Genomic DNA, 8,090 nt, shown 5'->3' on the forward strand with positions numbered 1-8,090 from the left:
CGGGATTTTCAAATCCAGTTTTATAACTGGTCAGGATTTTCAAATCCAGTTTTTATGACTGGACGGGATTTTAAAATCCAGTTTCTATAACTGGTCAGGATTTTCAAATCAAGTTTCTATAACTGGTCGGGATTTTCAAATCCAGTTTTTATAACCGGTCGGGATTTTCAAATTCAGTGTTATAACTGGTCGGGATTTTCAAATCCAGTTTCTATAACTGGTCGGGATTTTGAAATCTAGTTTCTATAACTGGTCTTTTCAAATCCAGTTTTATAACTGGTCGGGATTTTCAAATCCAGTTTTTATAACTGGTCGGGATTTTAAAATCCAGTTTCTATAACTGGTCAGGATTTTCAAATCAAGTTTCTATAACTGGTCGGGATTTTCAAATCCAGTTTTTATAACCGGTCGGGATTTTCAAATTCAGTGTTATAACTGGTCGGGATTGTCAAATCCAGTTTCTATAACTGGTCGGGATTTTCAAATCCAGTTTTTATAACTGGTCGGGATTTTCAAATCCAGTTTCTATAACTGGTCGGGATTTTGAAATCTAGTTTCATAACTGGTCGGGATTTTTAAATCCAGTTTCTATAACTGGTCGGGATTTTCAAATCCAGTTTTATAACTCGTCGGGATGTTCAAATCCAATTTCTATAACTGATCGGGATTTTTAAATCCAGTTTTATAACTGGTTGGGATTTTCAAATCCAGTTTTATAACTAGTCGGGATTTTCAAATCCAGTTTCTATAACAGGTCGGGATTTTCAAATCCAGTTTTATAATTGGTCGGAATTTTCAAATCTAGTGTTATAACTGATCAGGATTTTCAAATCCAGTTTCTATAACTGGTGTGGATTTTCAAATCCAGTTTTATAACTAGTCGGGATTTTCAAATCCAGTTTTTGTAACTGGTCGTGATTTTCAAAATTCAGTTTTTACAACTGGTCGGGATTTTCAAATCCAGTTTCTATAACTGGTCGGGATTTTCAAATCCAGTTTCTATAACTGGTCGAGATTTTCAAATCCAGTTTCTATAACTGGTCGGGATTTTCAAATCCAGTTTCTATAACTGGTCGAGATTTTCAAATCTAGTTTTTATAACTGGTCGGGATTTTCAAATCCAGTTTCTATAACTGGTCCGGATTTTCAAATCCAGTTTCTATAACTGGTCGGGATTTTCAAATCCAGTTTTATAACTGGTCGGGATTTTCAAATCCAGTTTTATAACTGATCGGGATTTTCAAATCCATTTTCTATAACTGGTCGGGATTTTCAAATCTAGGTGTCATAACTAGTCAGAATTTTTAAATGAAGTTTCTATAACTGGTCGGGATTTTAAAATCCAGTTTCTATAACTGGTCGAGATTTTCAAATCCAGTTTTTATAACTGGTCGGGATTTTCAAATCCAGTTTCTATAACTGGTCGGGATTTTCAAATCCAGTTTCTAAAACTGGTCAGAATTTTGAAATCCAGTTTCTATAACTGGTTGGGATTTTCAAATACAGTTTCTATAACTGGTCGAGATTTTCAAATCCAGTTTCTATAACTGGTCGAGATTTTCAACTCCAGTTTTTATAACTGGTTGGGATTTTCAAATCCAGTATCTATAACTGGTCGGAATTTTCAAATCTAGTGTCATAACTAGTCAGAATTTTTAAATGAAGTTTCTATAACTGGTCAGGATTTTAAAATCCAGTTTCTATAACTGGTCGGGATTTTCAAATCCTGTTTCTATAACTGGTCGGGATTTTCAAATCTAGTTTTTATAACTGGTCGGGATTTTTAAATCCAGTTTCTATAACTGGTCGGGATTTTCAAATCCAGTTTCTATAACTGGTCGGGATTTTCAAATCCAGTTTTATAACTGGTCGGGATTATCAAATCCTGTTTCTATAACTGGTCGGGATTTTCAAATCTAGTTTTTATAACTGGTCGGGATTTTTAAATCCAGTTTCTATAACTGGTCGGGATTTTCAAATCCAGTTTCTATAACTGGTCGGGATTTTCAAATCCAGTTTTATAACTGGTCGGGATTATCAAATCCAGTTTTTATAACTGGACGGGATTTTAAAATCCAGTTTCTATAACTGGTCAGGATTTTCAAATCAAGTTTCTATAACTGGTCAGGATTTTCAAATCCAGTTTTTATAACCGGTCGGGATTTTCAAATTCAGTGTTATAACTGGTCGGGATTTTCAAATCCAGTTTCTATAACTGATCGGGATTTTTAAATCCAGTTTTTTAACTGGTTGGGATTTTCAAATCCAGTTTTATAACTAGTCGGGATTTTCAAATCCAGTTTCTATAACTGGTCGGGATTTTAATATCCAGTTTTATAATTGCTTGGAATTTTCAAATCTAGTGTTATAACTGATCAGGATTTTCAAATCCAGCTTCTATAACTGGTGTGGATTTTCAAATCCAGTTTTATAACTAGTCGGGATTTTCAAATCCAGTTTTTGTAACTGGTCGTGATTTTCAAAATTCAGTTTTTACAACTGGTCGGGATTTTCAAATCCAGTTTCTATAACTGGTCGGGATTTTCAAATCCAGTTTCTATAACTGGTCGGGATTTTCAAATCCAGTTTCTATAACTGGTCGGGATTTTCAAATCCAGTTTTATAATTGGTCGGAATTTTCAAATCTAGTGTTATAACTGATCAGGATTTTCAAATCCAGTTTCTATAACTGGTGTGGACTTTCAAATCCAGTTTTATAACTAGTCGGGATTTTCAAATCCAGTTTTTGTAACTGGTCGTGATTTTCAAAATTCAGTTTTTACAACTGGTCGGGATTTTCAAATCCAGTTTCTATAACTGGTCGGGATTTTCAAATCCAGTTTCTATAACTGGTCGGGATTTTCAAATCCAGTTTCTATGACTGGTCGGGATTTTCAAATCCAGTTTCTATAACTGGTCAGGATTTTCAAATCCAGTTTCTATAACTGGTCGAGATTTTCAAATCTAGTTTTTATAACTGGTCGGGATTTTCAAATCCAGTTTCTATAACTGGTCCGGATTTTCAAATCCAGTTTCTATAACTGGTCGGGATTTTCAAATCCAGTTTTATAACTGGTCGGGATTTTCAAATCCAGTTTTATAACTGATCGGGATTTTCAAATCTATTTTCTATAACTGGTCGGGATTTTCAAATCTAGGTGTCATAACTAGTCAGAATTTTTAAATGAAGTTTCTATAACTGGTCGGGATTTTAAAATCCAGTTTCTATAACTGGTCGAGATTTTCAAATCCAGTTTTTATAACTGGTCGGGATTTTCAAATCCAGTTTCTATAACTGGTCGGGATTTTCAAATCCAGTTTCTAAAACTGGTCAGAATTTTGAAATCCAGTTTCTATAACTAGTTGGGATTTTCAAATACAGTTTCTATAACTGGTCGAGATTTTCAAATCCAGTTTCTATAACTGGTCGAGATTTTCAACTCCAGTTTTTATAACTGGTTGGGATTTTCAAATCCAGTATCTATAACTAGTCGGAATTTTCAAATCTAGTGTCATAACTAGTCAGAATTTTTAAATGAAGTTTCTATAACTGGTCGGGATTTTAAAATCCAGTTTCTATAACTGGTCGGGATTTTCAAATCCTGTTTCTATAAGTGGTCGGGATTTTCAAATCTAGTTTTTATAACTGGTCGGGATTTTTAAATCCAGTTTCTATAACTGGTCGGGATTTTCAAATCCAGTTTCTATAACTGGTCGGGATTTTCAAATCCAGTTTTATAACTGGTCAGGATTTTCAAATCCAGTTTTTATGACTGGACGGGATTTTAAAATCCAGTTTCTATAACTGGTCAGGATTTTCAAATCAAGTTTCTATAACTGGTCGGGATTTTCAAATCCAGTTTTTATAACCGGTCGGGATTTTCAAATTCAGTGTTATAACTGGTCGGGATTTTCAAATCCAGTTTCTATAACTGGTCGGGATTTTGAAATCTAGTTTCTATAACTGGTCTTTTCAAATCCAGTTTTATAACTGGTCGGGATTTTCAAATCCAGTTTTTATAACTGGTCGGGATTTTAAAATCCAGTTTCTATAACTGGTCAGGATTTTCAAATCAAGTTTCTATAACTGGTCGGGATTTTCAAATCCAGTTTTTATAACCGGTCGGGATTTTCAAATTCAGTGTTATAACTGGTCGGGATTGTCAAATCCAGTTTCTATAACTGGTCGGGATTTTCAAATCCAGTTTTTATAACTGGTCGGGATTTTCAAATCCAGTTTCTATAACTGGTCGGGATTTTGAAATCTAGTGTCATAACTGGTCGGGATTTTTAAATCCAGTTTCTATAACTGGTCGGGATTTTCAAATCCAGTTTTATAACTCGTCGGGATGTTCAAATCCAATTTCTATAACTGATCGGGATTTTTAAATCCAGTTTTATAACTGGTTGGGATTTTCAAATCCAGTTTTATAACTAGTCGGGATTTTCAAATCCAGTTTCTATAACTGGTCGGGATTTTCAAATCCAGTTTTATAATTGGTCGGAATTTTCAAATCTAGTGTTATAACTGATCAGGATTTTCAAATCCAGTTTCTATAACTGGTGTGGATTTTCAAATCCAGTTTTATAACTAGTCGGGATTTTCAAATCCAGTTTTTGTAACTGGTCGTGATTTTCAAAATTCAGTTTTTACAACTGGTCGGGATTTTCAAATCCAGTTTCTATAACTGGTCGGGATTTTCAAATCCAGTTTCTATAACTGGTCGAGATTTTCAAATCCAGTTTCTATAACTGGTCGGGATTTTCAAATCCAGTTTCTATAACTGGTCGAGATTTTCAAATCTAGTTTTTATAACTGGTCGGGATTTTCAAATCCAGTTTCTATAACTGGTCCGGATTTTCAAATCCAGTTTCTATAACTGGTCGGGATTTTCAAATCCAGTTTTATAACTGGTCGGGATTTTCAAATCCAGTTTTATAACTGATCGGGATTTTCAAATCCATTTTCTATAACTGGTCGGGATTTTCAAATCTAGGTGTCATAACTAGTCAGAATTTTTAAATGAAGTTTCTATAACTGGTCGGGATTTTAAAATCCAGTTTCTATAACTGGTCGAGATTTTCAAATCCAGTTTTTATAACTGGTCGGGATTTTCAAATCCAGTTTCTATAACTGGTCGGGATTTTCAAATCCAGTTTCTAAAACTGGTCAGAATTTTGAAATCCAGTTTCTATAACTGGTTGGGATTTTCAAATACAGTTTCTATAACTGGTCGAGATTTTCAAATCCAGTTTCTATAACTGGTCGAGATTTTCAACTCCAGTTTTTATAACTGGTTGGGATTTTCAAATCCAGTATCTATAACTGGTCGGAATTTTCAAATCTAGTGTCATAACTAGTCAGAATTTTTAAATGAAGTTTCTATAACTGGTCAGGATTTTAAAATCCAGTTTCTATAACTGGTCGGGATTTTCAAATCCTGTTTCTATAACTGGTCGGGATTTTCAAATCTAGTTTTTATAACTGGTCGGGATTTTTAAATCCAGTTTCTATAACTGGTCGGGATTTTCAAATCCAGTTTCTATAACTGGTCGGGATTTTCAAATCCAGTTTTATAACTGGTCGGGATTTTCAAATCCAGTTTTTATAACTGGACGGGATTTTAAAATCCAGTTTCTATAACTGGTCAGGATTTTCAAAACAAGTTTCTATAACTGGTCGGGATTTTCAAATCCAGTTTTTATAACCGGTCGGGATTTTCAGATTCAGTGTTATAACTGGTCGGGATTTTCAAATCCAGTTTCTATAACTGATCGGGATTTTTAAATCCAGTTTTTTAACTGGTTGGGATTTTCAAATCCAGTTTTTTAACTAGTCGGGATTTTCAAATCCAGTTTCTATAACTGGTCGGGATTTTAATATCCAGTTTTATAATTGCTCGGAATTTTCAAATCTAGTGTTATAACTGATCAGGATTTTCAAATCCAGCTTCTATAACTGGTGTGGATTTTCAAATCCAGTTTTATAACTAGTCGGGATTTTCAAATCCAGTTTTTGTAACTGGTCGTGATTTTCAAAATTCAGTTTTTACAACTGGTCGGGATTTTCAAATCCAGTTTCTATAACTGGTCGGGATTTTCAAATTCAGTTTCTATAACTGGTCGGGATTTTCAAATCCAGTTTCTATAACTGGTCGGGATTTTCAAATCCAATTTCTATAACTGGTCGAGATTTTCAAATCTAGTTTTTATAACTGGTCGGGATTTTCAAATCCAGTTTCTATAACTCGTCGAGATTTTCAAATCCAGTTTTATAACTGGTCGGGATTTTCAAATCTAGTTTCTATAACTGGTCGGGATTTTCAAATCCAGTTTCTATAACTGGTCTGGATTTTCAAATCCAGTTTCTATAACTGGTCGGGATTTTCAAATCTAGTTTTTATAACTGGTCGGGATTTTCAAATCCAGTTTCTATAACTGGTCTGCATTTTCAAATCCAGTTTCTATAACTGGTCGGGATTTTCAAATCTAGTTTTTATAACTGGTCGGGATTTTTAAATCCAGTTTCTATAACTGGTCGGGATTTTCAAATCTAGTTTCTATAACTGGTCGGGATTTTCAAATCTAGTTTTTATAACTGGTCGGGATTTTTAAATCCAGTTTCTATAACTGGTCGGGATTTTGAAATCTAGTTTCTATAACTAGTCGGGATTTTCAAATCCAGTTTCTATAACTGGTCGGGATTTTCAAATCCAGTTTTATAACTGGTCGGGATTTTCAAATCCAGTTTTTATAACTCGTCGGGATTTTAAAATCCAGTTTCTATAACTGGTCAGGATTTTCAAATCAAGTTTCTATAACTGGTCGGGATTTTCAAATCCAGTTTTTATAACCGGTCGGGATTTTCAAATTCAGTGTTATAACTGGTCGGGATTTTCAAATCCAGTTTCTATAACTGGTCGGAATTTTGAAATCTAGTTTCTATAACTGGTCGGGATTTTGAAATCTAGTTTCTATAACTGGTCGGGATTTTCAATTCGAGATTTTATAACTGGTCGGGATTTTCAAATCCAGTTTCTATAACTGGTCGGGATTTTGAAATCCCGTTTCTATAACTGGTCGGGATTTTCAAATACAGTTTCTATAACTGGTCGAGATTTTTAAATCCAGTTTCTATAACTCGTCGGCATTTTCAACACCAGTTGTTATAACTGGTCGGGATTTTAAAATCCAGTTTCTATAACTGGTCAGGATTTTCAAATCAAGTTTCTATAACTGGTCGGGATTTTCAAATCCAGTTTTTATAACCGGTCGGGATTTTCAAATTCAGTGTTATAACTGGTCGGGATTTTCAAATCCAGTTTCTATAACTGGTCGGGATTTTGAAATCTAGTTTCTATAACTGGTCTTTTCAAATCCAGTTTTATAACTGGTCGGGATTTTCAAATCCAGTTTTTATAACTGGTCGGGATTTTAAAATCCAGTTTCTATAACTGGTCAGGATTTTCAAATCAAGTTTCTATAACTGGTCGGGATTTTCAAATCCAGTTTTTATAACCGGTCGGGATTTTCAAATTCAGTGTTATAACTGGTCGGGATTGTCAAATCCAGTTTCTATAACTGGTCGGGATTTTCAAATCCAGTTTTTTAACTGGTTGGGATTTTCAAATCCAGTTTTATAACTAGTCGGGATTTTCAAATCCAGTTTCTATAACTGGTCGGGATTTTAATATCCAGTTTTATAATTGCTCGGAATTTTCAAATCTATCGTTATAACTGATCAGGATTTTCAAATCCAGCTTCTATAACTGGTGTGGATTTTCAAATCCAGTTTTATAACTAGTCGGGATTTTCAAATCCAGTTTTTGTAACTGGTCGTGATTTTCAAAATTCAGTTTTTACAACTGGTCGGGATTTTCAAATCCAGTTTCTATAACTGGTCGGGATTTTCAAATCCAGTTTCTATAACTGGTCGGGATTTTCAAATCCAGTTTCTATAACTGGTCGGGATTTTCAAATCCAATTTCTATAACTGGTCGAGATTTTCAAATCTAGTTTTTATAACTGGTCGGGATTTTCAAATCCAGTTTCTATAACTCGTCGAAATTTTCAAATCCAGTTTTATAACT

Source organism: Nuphar pumila, chromosome 10 (assembly GCF_984573655.1).
Source record: "Nuphar pumila chromosome 10, dmNupPumi1.hap1.1, whole genome shotgun sequence".
NCBI lineage: Eukaryota > Viridiplantae > Streptophyta > Magnoliopsida > Nymphaeales > Nymphaeaceae > Nuphar > Nuphar pumila.